The following is a 17,568-nucleotide window of genomic DNA, read 5'->3' as shown; positions in this document are numbered from 1 at the left end:
TTTTTTTATTTTACGGGCCGTGCTCGTAATTACGACTCGTAACTACGAGCACGGCCGGCCGGCCACGGGCAGCCGGCCGCTTTTGCGAACCGTGCTGTCATTATAATTATAGCAGCACGGCCCGAAAAATAGAACATGTTCTATTTTTTTAACGGCACGGGCACCTTCCCGTGAGAATACGGAAAGGTACCCGTGGGTAACAGAAGTCTATGAGCCCGTTATTGCGGGTCGTAATTACGACCCGCAATAACGGGTATTTTTACGGTCGTGTGCATGATGGGAGCACGGCTCGGAAAAACGAACGGCTGCCCGTGCTCATCTCCTGAAATAATCTGTGCTGCCTTAAACTCTGTGGACAGGTCAGGATCCTGTTTCTTTTAAATGCTGCTAGGGAACCCGCTCGATCCACTATATAAGGCTACGCTACAGTGCAGCATTTAAAAGAAACAGGATCCTGACCTGTCCACAGAATTTAAGGCAGCACAGAGTATTTCAGGAGATGAGCGTGCAGATTCAGTGCTGCTGTGAACTCTGCTCTTACCATTACGTAGCTCTCAGTCTGTTATCTCTCCTCCACTCCTGTCCTCAAGAACACCTTCACATGATTGGCAAGTCACCACGTAATGGTAAGAGCAGAGTTCACAGCAGCACAGAGTATTTCAGGAGATGAGCGTGCGGATCTTGTGCGTGGTGGTGACTTGCCAATCATGTGAACATGTTATAGAGGACAGGAGTGGAGGAGATGTAACAGACTGAGCTACGTAATGGTAAGAACAGAGTTCACAGCAGCACAGAGTATTTCAGGAGAGGAGCGTGCAGATTCAGTGCTGCTGTGAACTCTGCTCTTACCATTACATAGCTCAGTCTGTTACCTCTCCTCCACTCCTGTCCTCAATAACACCTTCACATGATTGGCAAGTCACCACCCCGCACAAGATCCGCACGCTCATCTCCTGAAATACTCTGTGCTGCCTTAAACTCTATGGACAGGTCAGGATCCTGTTTCTTTTAAATGCTGCACTGTAGCGCAGCCTTATATAGTGGATCGAGCGGGTTCCCCAGCAGCATTTAAAAGAAACCGTGTTTGTGTATGTGTGTGTTTGTGTATATATGTGTGTTTGGGTATGTGACTTTGTCTGTTTTTGTTTTTATATGTGTGTTTGTGTATATGTGTGTGTATATATGGGTGTGTTTGTGTATATGTGTTTTGTGTATATGTTTGTGTATATATGGGTGTATTTGTGTATATGTTTGTGTGTAGATGTTTGTGTGTGTTTTTGTATATGTGTGTATATGGGTGTGTGTTTGTGTGTATATATGGGTGTGTTTGTGTATATGTGTTTGTGTATATGTGTGTTTGGGTATGTGTGTTTTTGTTTGTATATGTGTTTGTGTATATGTGTTCGTGTATGTGTGTATAACTGTGTGTGTGTGTGTTTTTGTTTGTATATGTGTGAGTTCGTGTATATGTGTGTTTGTCTGTTTATGTGTGTGTGTGTATATCTTGTTGTGTTTGTGTATATATGTGTGTGTCTGTGTATGGTTGTTTGTTTGTGTGTGCGTGTATATATGTGTGTAGGTGAGTAGAAGTATTGGTATTGTTCACATTGATAACTGTTTTTTTATGTTGTTGCAGATTTTGATGTACCGATTGGACTACGTCTTCGATTCGTTGGACTACTGCGTAGATCTGCGTTTTTTCAAATTTTAATAAAATGGTTAACGAGGGTTTTGTTGGGGATTTCTTATTTCAATAAAAAAGAATTGTCTTTGTGTTTTTTTTTCAAACTTTATTAGTGCCTAGATAATGGCAGTTGGCTGATTGACAGCGTCCATTATTAAGGCGGGGCTTAGTGTTAGCCGGTGCAGAGGCTAGCACTAACCACCCATTATTACCCCGGTACCCACCACCACCAGGGGTGCCGGGAAGAGCTTGGTACGATCCAGTACCCGACCATCTGTTGTGATGGTCGGGTACTGGGGCGGCCGTAGGCTGGTATTATGAGGCTGGGAAGGGCCAAAATCAGTGGACCTTCCCACCCTTGTAATGCTAGGCTGCTGCTGCTGTGTTGTATCGGGCTGGTTATAAAAATGGGGGGGACCCCCACGTCGTTTTTTTTTTTGAATTTAACAAATTTAGCAATAGACGGGTCCCCCACATTTTTAATAACCAGCCATATACAAGGCCGCAGCAGTCTGGCATTACATGGGTGGGAAGGGCCACTGGTTTTGTCCATTCCCAGGCTAATAACACTGTGTTGTATGTGGCTGGTTTATGATAAATTGGGTGGAACCCCATGTCTTTTTTAAAAAAAAAATGTAAATAAATAAATAATTTAAAAAAATGACGTGGGGTCCCCCCCACTTTTATAACCAGCCAGATACAACACAGCAGCAGCAGCCTAGCATTACAAGGGTGGGAAGGTCCACTGTTTTTGGCCCTTCCCAGCCTCATAATACCAGCCTGCGGCCGCCCCAGAGCCCGGCCATCACAACAGATGGTCGGGTACTGGATCGTACCTGGCTCTTCCCGGCACCCCTGGTGGCGGTGGGTACCGGGGTAATAATGGTGGTTAGTGTTAGCCTCTGCACCGGCTAACACTAAGCCTCGCCTTAGTAATGGATGTTGTCACTCAGACAGCGGCCATTACTAAAGTGGTAATAATAAAATTTGAAAAGACAAAGACAAAGATATAGATAAAATATTTTATTGAAATAAAGCACCCCCAACACAACCCTCATTAACCATTTTATTGTAGAAAAAAAAAACGTCATCTAAGTAGTCCTCGAAACCGACGTAGTCCAAACACCAAACCTGTAAAAAAAAAAAAAAAATGAAATAAAACATGTCGTAGGCTTAGATTCAGTTTAATGTGTGATACTGACTGTTATACCATGTATAGAAGCCTGCCGTGAAGTTGACTTAGATACAGGGCGCCAGCAGACAGTATCATACATGGACATACATACATATATACAAACATACATACAAGCATGCACATATATACATGCAAATATACATACATGCAAACATACACACATATACATGCAAACTATCATACATACATGCATACACACACATGAAAACATACATACATACAAACATGCAAAGATACATACATACATATATACAAGCATGCACAAATATACATGCAAACATAAATACATGCACATATATATATAAACATACATGCAAACATACACACATATATACATGCAAACTATCATACATACATGCATACACACACACATGAAAACATACATACAAACAAACATGCAAAGATACATACATACATATATACAAGCATGCACAAATATACATGCAAACATAAATACATGCAAACATAATTACATACATGCACATATATATAAACATACATGCAAACATACATGCAAAAATAAAAACATGCAAACATACATACATGCACATATATACATACATACATGACAACATACATACAAACATACATGACAACATACATACATGCAAACATACATACATGCAAACATACATACACACATGCAAACATATATACATGCAAATATACATACAAACATGCACATGTATACATACATGCCAACATACATGCAAACATACATGCACATATATACATACATACATGACAACATACATACATGCAAATATACATACATACACACATGCACATATATACATACATGCCAACATACATGCACATATATACATACATGACAACATACATGCATAGATGACAACATACATACATATATATATATACACACATGCAAATATACATACAAACATGCATACATACATGCAAACATACATTCATGCAAACACACATACATGCAAACATACATACATACATACAAATATACATACACACATGCACATATATACATACATGACAACATACATACATACATGACAACATACATGCAAAAATACATACATGCAAACATACATACATACATACATGCAAATATATACATGCAAATATACATACAAACATGCACATATATACATACATGCCAACATACATGCACAGATATACATACATACATACATGACAACATACATACATGCCAACATACATACATACATACATGCCAACATACATACATGCCAAAAAATAATAATAATACGTTCATACTTACTTTCCTCCTGTCCGGCCTCCAGCGATGACGTTTCATTCATGTCGCCGCTGCAGCCTGTGATTGGCTGCAGAGGCGGTCACGTGGGATGAAGCGTCATCCTGACGTGCGTGACCGCCACTACAGCCTGTGATTGGCTGCAGCGGCGAAAGGGATGAAACGTCATCGCTGGAGGCCGGACAGGAGGAAAGTAAGTATGAACGTATTATTATTATTTTTTTATTACATTTAAATAGTGTTTTCCGCGCGCCGAGCATGTACTGTGAAGGTTGCTGAAAGAGTTAGTGCAGCCCATTAACTCTATCAGCACCCTGGACAGTAGCATGCTCGGCGCACGTAAGTGACAGGTTCGGTCAGAACTAGTTCGGTCCGAACCGAACTTTTTTGTGAAATTCGGCGAACTAGCCGAACCGAACTTTTGATAAGTTCGCTCATCTCTAATCAGTACCGGCAGGGAGATACGAGGTTGCGTGATGTATAACAGTACATCGTCTGCAAAAGCGGAGCATTTGACGTGATGTGCCCCGACCTGTATGCCGCTGATGTCCGGGTTACGCCTAATCGCCTGTAGAAGATGCTCCATGGTTAAGGCATAGAGAAGGGGAGATAGGGGGCAGCCCTGTCTGGTACCGTTGTTTATTTTAAAAGTAGAGGATAGCTGACCGTTTATCCTAACCCTAGCTTGCGGGCCCGAATAAAGCGCTTTTATACTTTGCAGCATGGATGGGCCTACTCCAATCTGCTCCAGTCTTCCACATAAATCCCCAGTCCACCCGGTCAAAGGCCTTCTCAGCATCAAGTGAGAGCAACATGCAGGGGAGTGAAGTCCGCTTTGCATGGTCTAAAAGAGAGAAAGATTTCAGAGTGTTGTCTCGGGCCTCTCTGGTGGGGACAAAGCCAACCTGATCCGGGTGGACTAGGGACCCCAGCAGGCCTCCCAATCTATTCGCCAAGAGTTTTGCGTATATTTTTGCGTCTGTGTTTATCAAGGAGATCGGTCGGTAGCTAGTGCACAATTGTGGATCCTTGCCCTCTTTGGGAATAACGGTGATATGAGCTAGTAAAAACTCAGGTGGTGTCGGTTCCCCTCCAGACAGCGCCTGTAAGGAACGTAACAATGTTGGAGAAATCCCGTCGGACAGAGACTTATAAAAAGCTGCTGTGAACCTGTCTGGACCCGGGCTCTTACCCATTGGCAGCTGTTTGATTACATTCGTTAATTCCTCTAATGTAAAGGGGGACTCTAATAGCTCAATATCTGCGGTGTCCAATGTGGGAAGAGCTATGTTTAACACGTATTTCGTCAGTGAGTGAGGCTCCCCAAACGGGCTCTGGAGTTCAGTCAGAGCGGGGAGGTTGTACAATGCTCTATAATATTGCAGGAAAGCCTCCGCTATTTTTTCCGAGGTATGTACTGCTACCCCCGCCTCATCTTTGATCGAAGGGATATAGGAGGCTGACATCCGGTTTTTAAGCGCTAGGGCCAATGTTCTTCCGGGTTTATTTCCCCATTCATACATGTAGCGGGAAAATATTTGGCGCAAGCGGGCATATTTTTTATTGAGCACATGCTGAATTTCCTGTCTTTTTAGGAGTAATTTTTGAAGTGCATCTGCCTGCAGTGTACGTTTATGTTGGGATTCCTGCGCATGCAGTTCAGCAAGTAGGGAGATGAGTTTAGCGTTCGCCTCTTTTTTGAGTCGCGCTCCATGCTTTATAAGGATCCCTCTCAACACGCATTTGAGTGCTTCCCATTTAATTGGCGGGGAGGTAGAATCGTCAGCATGATCCTGTTCAAAGTGCGTCACTGCTCTCTCAAGATCAAGCTTACATAAGGAGTCTTGTAGGAGTGACTCATTGAGCCTTCATGTGAAAGAACCCCTCTGTTTGGGGAGTAAGGTGATAGCACAGAAGACAGGTGCATGATCCGACATCAAAATATTCCCAATACGTGACGAGGTAATTTGAGGAAGCAAACTATGGTTTGACAAAATGTAATCAATCCTACTATAGGAGTTATGAACGTGGGAAAAGAAGGTGTAGTCCCTGTCCGACGGGTGCGCCAATCTCCATACATCGCAGAGCTGCATGTCATGGAAGAGTTTTCTGATCTTATTCAGCTTATTATGTGCAATGCTAGATCTCCCAGATGAGGTGTCCCAGGATGTGTTAAGGGGTATGTTAAAGTCACCGCATAAAAGCAGGCTCCCTTTCTTGAAGACTTGCAGTGCTTCCAGTGTCTTAATTAAAAATGCAACCTGATTTATATTTGGGGTGTATAAACTCGCAATCGTGTATATTTGCTCCCCTATCTCACAGGTAAGGAAGAGGAAACGTGCATCGGGATCCGTTTGGACCTGAAGGACTTTGTGGGGGAGAGATTTGTGAATAAAAATAGAGACCCCTTTTGTTTTACCCTCTGGATTAGTACTATGAAAGATGGATGTATAATATCTGTTCTTCATGTCAGGAAAATGGTCTGTGTGGAAGTGGGTTTCTTGTAGGCACACAATATGTGCTTTCTGCTTGTGCATTGCATAAAGGACTTGGGACCTCTTCTGGGGGACATTGAACCCCTGTACATTAAGCGAGGCCACATTAATCTCAGTCATCGTGTCAAGAAACGAGCACCCTAAACCACGTCTGTCTCTTCCAAAATAAAAAAAAATAAAAAAATATAGTAAGGTAAAGTAATGGAACAAAAAGGGCAAGGTAAAATTAAAGGTGAGGAAAAGGAACAAAAACAAGCGACAGTAGATACTGTCAGCAGGATAATCTATCAGTGAAGCGCACTCGCGCTAATTCTTTACTAGTAAACTAGTTTAGACCCTATGGGGGGGTCACAGAAGACTAGACCAGAGAACAATTACTCCCTCCGAAGGACCAGGTCTAACCCTATAAGTCAAACAGTAACATATGAAACAGGAGACTGCAAATGACATTAAGGAGAAAGAAAAACATTGGTATAAGTATGCAATCACATCAGTGGCCGTAGCATATTCACCCACTGGAAGCTGATAAAGAAGCGGGAGTGAGGAGTCAGCGATCCCGGGATCGTCTCGGCGGAGTGGCAGGCCTGCGACGCAGGCGCTGTGGTCTCGGCGATGATGGTCGCTCAGGAGCAATCCTCAGATCCCATGAGGCGGCAGAAGACGACATGCTCGATGGTTCTCGAAGGAAGCCTTCCCAGGCTGGGAGGTACATCCGCGGCAGTTCTAATTCTCGTAAAAAAGTAGGAAGCACTTCCTGTACCGCAAGGCTTGCCATCGTGTTTCCCCATTTTACATGGAAAGCAAAAGGGAATCCCCATCTATAAGGAAAGTTCCGGGGCTGGAGAACTGATAATAATGGTTTCAAAATTGCTCTTTGTCGCAGGGTTCGCAGCGAGAGATCTTCAAACAGCGAGATCGTTGCTCCATCGAAATCAATGGTCGTAAGAGCTCTTGCTTGCTGCATAATTTCCTCTTTGACTGCGAAGTAATGGATGCGGCAAATTACGTCCCGGGGTCTGCTGGGATCATTGCTGCGGGCTCTGAGCACTCGATGGGCTCGATCAATTTCGATGTGGGACTCCACAGGTTTCTTCATGAGGCCATTGAAGATTCCTCTAAGGGTGGGAAGGAGGTCAGCCGTGCGTGTCGCTTCTGGAAGGCCGCGCACTCGTATGTTATTCCTTCGATTTCTATTCTCCAAATCGTCTTGTTGTGACGCCAGAAATCGTTGTTGTGCAGCTTGAGTCTCAGTGACTCTTTCCAACTCCTGTACGGATTGCGAGATACGGCTTTTAAACTCCTCCAAGTCGTCTACTCGAGCATGTAGCGCCGTGACCTCACCTTGTACTCTTTGAAGATCTTGACGCCAAGCTGCTTTAAGGTCTGCAGCCAATAGAGACATGTCGTTCTTTGTGGGTAGGAGGGCAAGTAGTGCTTGTAGCTCTGGGTGTCCCCTCAGGGTAAGCGCTGCTTCATCAGGAGGGGGCAGCCCCTGCATGGATCTCGCTCCCACGGCCGTTTTAGGTGGCCAGTGACCACGGTGATCGCAATCCGGCTCCCTGACAGGTAAGGGGTCTGCCTCCACACATGAGAAGCCCCTCTCTCTACTAATGCCTGGTAAGGGGCTTGGTTTAGGTGCATACAACGATTTCTTCGCCGGTGGGCTCAGGACTCTGTCGGCATCTCCTGGGCGTATCGGGGAGTGTGCTGGACTAACAGGGGGAAAAGGCGATGTATGCTGTACCAGGTAATGTGCAAGGGAGGTTACCACGTGGTCCTGCGGCTGGGGAGCTGTAACCGCCGTCGCCCAATATCGCTGTCCCATGGGCTGGTGATGGCGTTGATTCCGCTCTCCTTCCCCCCTATCTGAGGGCTGATCGTCGGGGCAGGGGCCCTGGTCTGACTCCACCGAGGTTGTCCTCAGGCTTGGCTCCATTTCCAGATGAGGCGCCTCCACCTCTGTCTCATGGTCCTGCAGGCCTACCAACCCGGCGCCCTCTTCGTCCGGATCTGCCAGCTCCTGGAGCGGCTGAAAAAAGTTGCGGATGGGTACGTCCGAAGTGCCCGGTGTCTGTAGGCATTTGAGGGAGCTACGGGTCTTAGCTTTCCCCATTTTAGCTGTGTAATCTCCCGTTATTCACGGACCTGGCCTGGAGCTCTCTTTAGGTGCGTCCACTCTCCAGTGCGCCTAGCCACGCCCCTCACGCAACACATTTTTTAACAAAACGTGTCATATGTACTAACGGCGCGCTATATCATTGATGTCAATGGCACGCTTAAACCAAGCATTGACACGTTTTTAGGTTTGACAAATGCACAAACAAAAGCACCAAATGCCGACAATACATAACAATGACAAATGGAGTGGGGGGCACCAAAGGGCAATTCCGCACAGGGCACCCTGTAGCCTAAGGCCGGCCCTTATTGCGAGCAACACAGTGTTTCGGGGTAGAAAAAAGCAAGTTCAGGTTCATCAAGCTTTATGTACATTGTATCTGTATATTCGGTAATGTGGTGTTCAAGCGTAAATATGAACTTTAACAGGTTCCCGACCACTGGACGTATTTATACGGCCAGCGGTCAGGGTCTCTGAAGTCCGCCGTATAGACTATTTACGGCGGCACTTCAGAGACTGTGCACGCGCGATCGCGTGCACACAGCTCTATGCCCTGGCTGTTGCTAACAGCCATGGGCACTGGGCAGAATGTCAGGGGTCAATCTTTTGGCTAGACCTAAAAACGAACCAAAAATGGGACACAACCCTAAAGCAAGTAATGTACTCAAAAAATAAAAGTACAAAAAATCTTTATTAAATATAATAGCAATGACAAATAATGGAAAAAGAGATCTGATACAATAAACACGGAGACATGTACAACAGGGTCAGGTGAAAAAGACCAGAACCAACAGAATCAACCGTCCACTAGAGACCTAACACACGCTCAATTATAGGTAAGTAATAAGTAAACCCGGGGGTATGGGGAGGTAAGTCCCATACATAGTGCCATGTAATCAGCTAGATGAGCAGCGTGTAAAGTATGTCAATATGCGTAGCCTGCACAATATATGGTGCATGTAATAATACGTGCACAATCTATGCAGTAAAATCAGTAGTACGTAAAAAGTTTTTACTAGAAAACATATGCAAACAGTATAAAGGCTCAAATAGCCAAGAGAAATATGACTGGCTGAAATAGCATAATATTGTGGAGGCTACAAAGGGCTGAAAAAACCTGTGCACATACCCAGAGACATGATGAGGAGCGTGGAGGATCAATGGAGTGGATGGGTGAATAAACGCCTCGACGCGCGTTTCGCCCTGTGACCGGCTTCGTCAGGAGGCTACATACAATAAAAGTCTAGGGGTTTAAATAGTAAAGGGACAGAGTTAGGCTCACCTGCGGTGAGTGAAAATCGGCGCTCCACACGCCCACAGGGCGGCGCACGCATCACGGGACGCGCCGCACGTCATGTGACAGGTGCCACGTGATGTAAACACCACCATGGCAACCCTAGACGCCAAGCGGCACTCCCGGATACCTGCCCCGCCAAGGGTGCGCGGCCGAGCGTCTGTCCAGACACCGCAGGAGAGACAACCCACGATAGCAAGGAATGGAAGTTGCTATAGCGAAGGGGCCAGCTAACAATATGTGTATACAGTTAGAATGAATATATACAAAAGTGCATTTAGCGGCAGTTTATACAAATGACGATAAAAATACACATATTAGAAAATATACATACAACATATGAAAAATAGAAAGCAAAAATAAATTAATGGTGATAAGTGAAACGTGCAAATAAAGAATAAATAATAAAATAAAGATATATATAGTGATGAGTAGTACAAATAAATATGAATAATAAAAATAAACAAGTGGAGAGTGAAAATATATACACCAGAGATTCTAGTGATTAGAGTACTAAGTGATTAACTATATAAGGATGAAGACATTGCTAAAAACAAGGCAATGAAGATAAAGTGCAGTGCACAAAATAAAAATATATATAAATAAAAAATAATAAATAAAAAAATAAATAAATAAATAAATAAATAAATAATATAAATAACTATAATTGACAAAATAAAGATACATATATGCAATATAAGGTATAATATATAAAGTGTGTATAAATAGATATATATGTATATGGATATAAATAAAATAAAATAACATAAACAAATATTCTGCAGAGATGTGAAGAAATAAATACATCTACAGATAATATAAAGAGCACAGTATATAATACTAATAACTCGTAACTATCACAAGTATACCAAATATCATGTCAGTAAGTATACTCGAGACACAATGCTGTGCAATATAATATAAGTATATACATACAGAACTCCAATACTTTTTAACCAAAAATATAATAGTAATAATACAAAAATATAAAAACATATACACAGATCAAAAAATATATATATCGTACAGAATTATATATATATATATGTGTATCTTCTATACTCCAAATTTTCAACTGTAGCCAAGCGAGATCTTCACCAATGAGAGGACCCATTCACTATGCCCGTTCGCTAAAAGGGATAAACTGTAACAGAAAAAAAGAATAAAACACAAGAAAGAAACCCTAGACAAAATAAAATTCACGCATGGTTAAAAAGTTTACAAAAAAGGCCTGAAACGAGTGGCTCATTTAAACCAAGTGGGGCTATAGTGTTTAATAGCGTAATCCACTTCATTTCTTTCTTTAGCAAAGCCAAACGTACATCACCACCTCTGCAGCCCAAGGAGACCCTATCAATGCCACGCACCTCAAAACCCCTAGGATTGCTAGAGTGAAATTCACGGAAGTGTCGTGCGACAGGCTGGAGTTTATCCACGTCCAAAACATTTGAGGCCGACTTAATTTTGCAGACATGTTCCAATACCCTCACCTTCAGTTGCCTAGTGGTCATACCTATATAGATAAGACCACAAGGACAAGTGGCAAAATACACCACAGCTACTGTGTTGCACGTGATGTTGTAGACGATTTTGTATTCCTTCCCTCTATCAGAGCTGTAGAAGTTGGAGGTACGTGGAACATATCTGCAAGCGGAACATTTGCCGCAATTATATGACCCCCAGGGGGGACCCTTACTCCCAAATGGATTCGGGGGGGCGCTAGGAATGTAATGACTGGCTGTCAAAAGGTCCTTCAAATTTTTAGAACGCCTCCAAGTAATGGAGGGGTAATTGGGTAAGACCCCTGCTAAATCACGATCGGTGAGAAGTACCCGCCAGTGCTTCTGCAGGATATCACGGATCTCAATCCAATGGGGATTAAACGTAGTAATAAATCTGACACTCTGATCCATTTTATGTTTCTTGGGCTTACTTACCAGGAGTTCATCACGAGTCGAGTTTTTAGCTCTGAGATAGCCTCTCTTAATGACCCTCTGACTGTACCCACGACTCTGAAATCTTGCCGTCAAATCCAATGCTTGACGCTCAAAGTTGCTATCATTAGAGCAGATGCGCTTTGCCCTCAAAAACTGGCCCACAGGAATAGATGTTGTAACCTTCGGATAGTGGGCAGATGTAGCATGGAGGAGGGCATTGGTGGAGGTTTTTTTCCTAAAAATATCGGTAGAAATAAAACCGCTGTCATCTCTACAGATACAAATATCCAGAAAGTCAACACGAGTTTGACTATACTGCCACGTGAGTTTGATATTAATATCATTCCTATTTAGGGAACCAAGAAACGATTCCAAGTTAGACGTGGAGCCCTGCCAGATGAATAGAATATCATCTATATACCTGGACCACAGGAGCACTGAATCATGACCCGGAGTCTGCAGCACAGTGTCTCTCTCCCACAGCCCCAGGAACAAGTTGGCATATGAAGGTGCACAGGTGGCCCCCATTTCTGTCCCTTGGAGCTGTAGGAAGAGGCGATCCTTGAATACAAAGAAATTATGTGTTAGTGCGAAGTCAAGGAGACATAGAATAAACTCTACTAGATCCGGGTCATGATTAGTCATCTGTAAGAAATATCTAGATGCTCGGATCCCGTGGTCGTGGCATATAGATGTATACAAGGACTCCACGTCACACGTGACCAAAAGCATATCATGCTCAAGGTGCAACCCATCGAGTCGTTGTAACATATCTGTGGTATCCCTAATGTATGACGGTAAGGTCTCCACACATTTCTGCAGATAAAAATCCACAAATCTGCAGATATTCTCACACAAGCCGCCAATCCCCGATACTATCGGACGACCAGGGGGGCAGGTGACATTTTTATGCACTTTAGGCAATAAATAGAACGTGGGCTTAATAGGAAAATCCACAGATAGGCCCTCCCTCAATTTAGAATGGATAATGTTAGCATCAACGCCCCTTTGTAATAGGCTATCGAGTTCTCCTTTGAAAGCTAGCGTTGGGTCAGATGGGAGCCTGCGATAGCAATGACTCATGTTAAGTTGGCGAAAAGCCTCACATTCATACATCTGTGCCGGCCATAATACAACATTCCCCCCCTTGTCAGCTGGTTTGATAATCACATCTCTGAGTTTTCTGAGCTCAAGAATAGCTTGCCTTTCTTTATAATTAAGATTACGAGGTGTATCAGAGTCAGAGATGGTTTCAAGATCTTTTTTAACCAATTTGAAAAAAATGTCCACTGAAGGGCACAGCGCAAGAGGGGGGAAATATTGAGAACGGCGGCACAGATGCATGGGGAGTCTGGGGTCAGTTTTGACCTCCTGTTCTTCTAGCAGTGAAAGGAGGGCATCAAATGCCTGTTGCTCTACCGGGGAGCACATGGGTACACTATGATCCCTTCTACCGAAGTGCTTTTTACAAAGTAATTTTCTAGAAAAAAGAGCCAAGTCTTTAATAGTAGTAAAAAGATCAAATTTGCACGTGGGAGAGAAAGACAGGCCCCTTTGCAACACATTAATTTGGGAGGATGACAAAGTATGGGAAGAAAGGTTAATTACCTTCAGAGCCTCCTGTTTCTCTTGTCCCTGTTGAACACTCCTCTGGTCTTTCTTTTGATGGCTGGTGTTCTGGAGTTGAACAGGGGGTCTCCATCTCCTGCGGCCTGAGGTTTGTCTAAAAAACCGCCACATTCCTCTTCAGATATGAGGGAAGTGGAAGAGACAGAACGGGACAGGGACCGTGCTCTATCCCTCTTAAAATGCCAACGATAGATCTTATTAGACTGAAAGTCACCTAGATCACGCTGGAATTTTCTGATTTTAAGATCTTGTATTTCTCTTTCCCACTTAGTAAGCTCCTCCTCCAATGCTTTATCGAAAATACCAAGCTCCTCTGTGCTAAGGGATTGATGAATCTTATCCTTAAGAGGATCAATTTCCTTTTCCAAAGAATCAAGGGTTCTGCGATCTGCCCCAATGAGCAACTCAATGAGCGTGCGTGAACATTTAGTTAGGGAGTCCTCCCATTTGGTAACAAACGAAGGATCTTCTGTGTCCAAAGTGGGGAACACCTGCAGACGTAAACCTCGGGGTATGATATCTTTCTGCAAATAATTCTCTAAGGCTGCCTTGTTCCACCAAACCTTAGTACGTTTTTTTAAAAGATCACATATTTTAAGTTTCAGGCCCTTAATGTTACTACTTTCTGTGGTCACTGTTGAATTCTCTCCGAATATAGTACCAAGTTGTGTAATCCAATCCTTATCTCTTTTCCTGAAATCCATATATCCTGAGGTATTTTCTGTAAACACAGACAAAAATAGTCAAACAACCTAAACAAAACCTCACACCAGTAATGGCGTGTACTGGGGTCCCTTTAAATGTATAGACCTAAAAACGAACCAAAAATGGGACACAACCCTAAAGCAAGTAATGTACTCAAAAAATAAAAGTACAAAAAATCTTTATTAAATATAATAGCAATGACAAATAATGGAAAAAGAGATCTGATACAATAAACACGGAGACATGTACAACAGGGTCAGGTGAAAAAGACCAGAACCAACAGAATCAACCGTCCACTAGAGACCTAACACACGCTCAATTATAGGTAAGTAATAAGTAAACCCGGGGGTATGGGGAGGTAAGTCCCATACATAGTGCCATGTAATCAGCTAGATGAGCAGCGTGTAAAGTATGTCAATATGCGTAGCCTGCACAATATATGGTGCATGTAATAATACGTGCACAATCTATGCAGTAAAATCAGTAGTACGTAAAAAGTTTTTACTAGAAAACATATGCAAACAGTATAAAGGCTCAAATAGCCAAGAGAAATATGACTGGCTGAAATAGCATAATATTGTGGAGGCTACAAAGGGCTGAAAAAACCTGTGCACATACCCAGAGACATGAGTCTTGTGTTTTATTCTTTTTTTCTGTTACAGTTTATCCCTTTTAGCGAACGGGCATAGTGAATGGGTCCTCTCATTGGTGAAGATCTCGCTTGGCTACAGTTGAAAATTTGGAGTATAGAAGATACACATATATATATATATATAATTCTGTACGATATATATATTTTTTGATCTGTGTATATGTTTTTATATTTTTGTATTATTACTATTATATTTTTGGTTAAAGAGTATTGGAGTTCTGTATGTATATACTTATATTATATTGCACAGCATTGTGTCTCGAGTATACTTACTGACATGATATTTGGTATACTTGTGGTAGTTACGAGTTATTAGTATTATATACTGTGCTCTTTATATTATCTGTAGATGTATTTATTTCTTCACATCTCTGCAGAATATTTGTTTATGTTATTTTATTTTATTTATATCCATATACATATATATCTATTTATACACACTTTATATATTATACCTTATATTGCATATATGTATCTTTATTTTGTCAATTATAGTTATTTATATTATTTATTTATTTATTTATTTATTTTTTTATTTATTATTTTTTATTTATATATATTTTTATTTTGTGCACTGCACTTTATCTTCATTGCCTTGTTTTTAGCAATGTCTTCATCCTTATATAGTTAATCACTTAGTACTCTAATCACTAGAATCTCTGGTGTATATATTTTCACTCTCCACTTGTTTATTTTTATTATTCATATTTATTTGTACTACTCATCACTATATATATCTTTATTTTATTATTTATTCTTTATTTGCACGTTTCACTTATCACCATTAATTTATTTTTGCTTTCTATTTTTCATATGTTGTATGTATATTTTCTAATATGTGTATTTTTATCGTCATTTGTATAAACTGCCGCTAAATGCACTTTTGTATATATTCATTCTAACTGTATACACATATTGTTAGCTGGCCCCTTCGCTATAGCAACTTCCATTCCTTGCTATCGTGGGTTGTCTCTCCTGCGGTGTCTGGACAGACGCTCGGCCGCGCACCCTTGGCGGGGCAGGTATCCGGGAGTGCCGCTTGGCGTCTAGGGTTGCCATGGTGGTGTTTACATCACGTGGCACCTGTCACATGACGTGCGGCGCGTCCCGTGATGCGTGCGCCGCCCTGTGGGCGTGTGGAGCGCCGATTTTCACTCACCGCAGGTGAGCCTAACTCTGTCCCTTTACTATTTAAACCCCTAGACTTTTATTGTATGTAGCCTCCTGACGAAGCCGGTCACAGGGCGAAACGCGCGTCGAGGCGTTTATTCACCCATCCACTCCATTGATCCTCCACGCTCCTCATCATGTCTCTGGGTATGTGCACAGGTTTTTTCAGCCCTTTGTAGCCTCCACAATATTATGCTATTTCAGCCAGTCATATTTCTCTTGGCTATTTGAGCCTTTATACTGTTTGCATATGTTTTCTAGTAAAAACTTTTTACGTACTACTGATTTTACTGCATAGATTGTGCACGTATTATTACATGCACCATATATTGTGCAGGCTACGCATATTGACATACTTTACACGCTGCTCATCTAGCTGATTACATGGCACTATGTATGGGACTTACCTCCCCATACCCCCGGGTTTACTTATTACTTACCTATAATTGAGCGTGTGTTAGGTCTCTAGTGGACGGTTGATTCTGTTGGTTCTGGTCTTTTTCACCTGACCCTGTTGTACATGTCTCTGTGTTTATTGTATCAGATCTCTTTTTCCATTATTTGTTATTGCTATTATATTTAATAAAGATTTTTTGTACTTTTATTTTTTGAGTACATTACTTGCTTTAGGGTTGTGTCCCATTTTTGGTTCGTTTTTAGGTCTATACATTTAAAGGGACCCCAGTACACGCCATTACTGGTGTGAGGTTTTGTTTAGGTTGTTTGTCAATCTTTTGGCCCCTGAACATGTGATCGCTGTGACAACCAATCACAGCGATCACATGCATTTCTGCATAGAAAACAGTGTGCACGCGATCGCGTGCACACAGCCCTGTGCCCACGCTGTTACCAACAGCTCTGGGCACTGGGCAGAGTATCAGGGACCAATCTGATGGTCCCTCAACATGTGGTCGCTGTGAAAACAGCGACCACATTTGTTTTATTTTGACTTTTCTGGCAGTAAATCTCCTGCCTCTTTTCTTCTCCTCAAACATTGTTTCAGTTTGAGGAGAAGAAGAGACTCGGGAGAATTGCTGCCAGAAGATTACAGTTACAAAAAAATACAGTTACACTCTAAAACATTCTCTGTATAGATAGATTTCTATCTATCTATACAATCTATCTATCCATCTATCTTTTTTTCTATCTATCTACCTTTCTTTCTTTTATTCTATTAGAATAGACAGGTAGGGAGTATATAATTATATATATATCCACATATATATAATATATATAGCAATAGCGGTTTATTTTTTTGTTAGCGGTAGTGTAGATATATATACCAGTTAGTTTGTGTGTTTTATAAAAAAAAAATAATAATTTGTTTAGTTAGTGTTAGTGTTAGTTACGTTATGGCGAGGAAGTTGTTTAGCGCCGAGGAGGCATACGTCATGCTGTGGTCTGAGTCGGAGACCGCATCAGAGATGGCGTCCGAGATG

The sequence above is a fragment of the Rhinoderma darwinii genome, chromosome 4 (assembly GCF_050947455.1).
Source record: "Rhinoderma darwinii isolate aRhiDar2 chromosome 4, aRhiDar2.hap1, whole genome shotgun sequence".
NCBI lineage: Eukaryota > Metazoa > Chordata > Amphibia > Anura > Rhinodermatidae > Rhinoderma > Rhinoderma darwinii.
The sequence above is the reverse complement of the archived record's forward strand: the minus strand, read 5'-3'. Positions refer to the sequence as shown.